The 2,717-nt window shown below is 38.8% G+C and overlaps 1 pseudogene; it reads left to right on the top strand.

Annotated features, from left to right (window-relative positions):
* The first annotated feature begins 377 nt into the window (after positions 1–377).
* Positions 378–2,241, top strand: LOC123084582 (MDIS1-interacting receptor like kinase 2-like; annotated as a pseudogene).
* The last annotated feature ends 476 nt before the right edge of the window (positions 2,242–2,717 follow it).

Below are 2,717 nucleotides of genomic sequence, written 5' to 3'. Positions count from 1 at the left end.
GGATCTTTATTTTGATTACTTAAGTGATTTTAGCTACCGCAAATTTGCAATATGTCATACCTATAAATCACACTAAAATTGCATCTACTCTTCTAGGTACACCTAAAGTCTCCACTTCGGTTGGTATTGTCCATATACCATTTGACGGATAATTCATGTACTATATGTTGTGTGTGCATGTAAATAAGAAACCATTATTGCTTCGACAAGAGAATTAATGATGTCGAGGGGCTGCATGGTAGATTCTCCATTTATTTTATTGATTTGTATAGCAAGATTATTTTAGTTTGTAATTGAGTTTGATATGTGTTCTGTCCAAAATAGAAGGCATAAACCAGCAGTCCATTTACCCAAAATTATAGCGTGTATTGTGCGCCATGGCCCATAATCCTATCGAACTAGGGATGTTGGTACACCTACAGGATCTTTTGGATCTAAGTGACAATTTAATTGATGGAGCTATTCCAAGTCTGTTAGGTGGTCTTAGTATGCTTGAAGCCTTGAATCTTTCTCACAATGCACTGGGTGACAACATTCCACCATCATTTCAGAACATGATCAGTCTTCTATCTGTGGATGTGTCATACAACAGATTAGAAGGGCCAGTGCCAGATACTAGGTTCTATGAAGAAGCTCCAATCAGTCTTCTATCTGTGGATGTGTCATACAACAGATTAGAAGGGCCAGTGCCAGATACTAGGTTCTATGAAGATGCATAATAAGAAATGGTGTGGTAGTGTAAAAGGTTTGCCCCCTTGTGAACTATCACGAAGTAGTAAGCAAGGAAAAAACTACAGAGCTATTTTACTAGCTAGCTATTATACCTGCTCTTGTATCTTTTGTATTTATCACTACACTAGTAATATGGCAATGCAAAAAGAAGAAACCAAAGGCAGAAATAGCAAATCAAGTGCAACAAACGAAGATGTTTGCCATCTGGAGCTTTGATGGGGAGGATGTGTACAAGAAAATTGTGGATGCCACAAATAATTTCAGCAATGTTCATTGCATTGGGACTGGAGGAAATGGATCTGTCTATAAAGCTCAGTTACCAACAGGTGAAATATTTGCAGTGAAGAAGATCCACATGGGAGAAGATGGTGAGCAATTTAACCGTGAAATACATGCGTTAATGCATATTCGACATCGCAACATCGTGAAGTTATTTGGTTACTGTTCTGGAACTCAGGGAAGATTCCTTGTGTATGAGTACATGGATAGAGGAAGCTTAGCAGCATCCTTGAAAGGCAATGAAACTGCAATTGAATTGGATTGGATCAGTAGGTTAAATATTGTTCGGGATGTTGCTCATGCTTTGTGTTACATGCATCATGATTGCTTCGCGCCAATAGTCCACAGAGATATAACAAGCAGCAATGTTATCGGATTTTGGTCTAGCTAAAATACTAGATGTGGATGCATCGAACTGCACAAATCTTGCTGGGACAAAAGGATATATTGCCCCAGGTAAAATTATATCTCTATATGTTGGTTAAATCAATAATCATACATACTTTAATAAAACTTGATATTTTTGTCTCTAATTTATAAAATGTACAATGGCATGCACCAATTAATTATCAACCCCATGCACCCACACTACTACGTATTTATTTTTCCTCCCTCTCTGCACGGACTATATGCTTAAATCTGCAGGAGCTACATTAGCTTATTGCTTATCTTATTGTATATGTCTCATAGAATATTGATGCAACATCAGCATAGTTTCAATAGTTGGAAGCTAAACTATGTATTTTGCATTACTGCAAGACAGATAGCTATCAAAATTAACTCTGAAATGTTAATGTTTCAGAGCTTGCATACACAACAAGGGTGACAGAGAAGTGCGATGTTTATAGCTTCGGAGTGCTTGTTCTAGAGCTGTTCATGGGACAACATCCAGGGGATCTCTTTTCATCCATGGACAACAGCAACAGAAATACATCACTTGACAACTTGCTGGACACCCGTCTCCCACTCCCTGAAGCTGAGATCGCACGTGAGATATTTCATATGGTTGCCATCGCTGTTCGGTGCATAGAGCCTGATCCATCGCACCGTCCAACGATGCAGGAAGTGATCACGGTGTTCACAAGAGCTGAACGGTCACCTGTTAATAATCTTGATTATCTCCACACTGCCATTTTCATCCCGGCATGCTGGTCTTGACCCATGAACGTCAGTGCAGTTAGCAAACTGTTGTTTGTTTTCAGTTCGATTATGTAGACATTGTCCATAAGACATAAGTTTATCTGTATTACAGTTTGTTTTCTACATTACAGTTCATGCCCTGTACCAGTACTACATACCATTCGTAGCTGCTGCATATAAATAGATGTGTGTACAGAAGACGGAGCTCCTGCTATTTCTTCAAAATCATCAACGGATAATCCATTTGCATCTACCGTCAGACGTCTCTGTTTGGGCCCTTGTAGCCATTACAAAATGATCCACCCTTTAGCTGTTGCGTGTCACTTGGGGGCTGCAACAAGATCCATTGGTTGCTTATCAAAAAGAATATATGATGGGTACAATGAAGCACCATTAGAAACAATACATGTATCTTTGTCTTTCTATGTGCGCGGAACAATTAGATTATAGCTAGCCCCCGCAATAAATAAATAATTAGATTCTAGCTAGAAAATGTGCCACATAGAAATGATTCTAGCAAGCCCTAAATTGCAATTTTAGCCTTTTTGGTGTATTAGTGATATGAT

This window comes from Triticum aestivum, chromosome 4A, assembly GCF_018294505.1.
Source record: "Triticum aestivum cultivar Chinese Spring chromosome 4A, IWGSC CS RefSeq v2.1, whole genome shotgun sequence".
NCBI classification, from domain to species: Eukaryota; Viridiplantae; Streptophyta; class Magnoliopsida; order Poales; family Poaceae; genus Triticum; species Triticum aestivum.
This window is presented reverse-complemented; position numbering and strand designations above follow the sequence as displayed.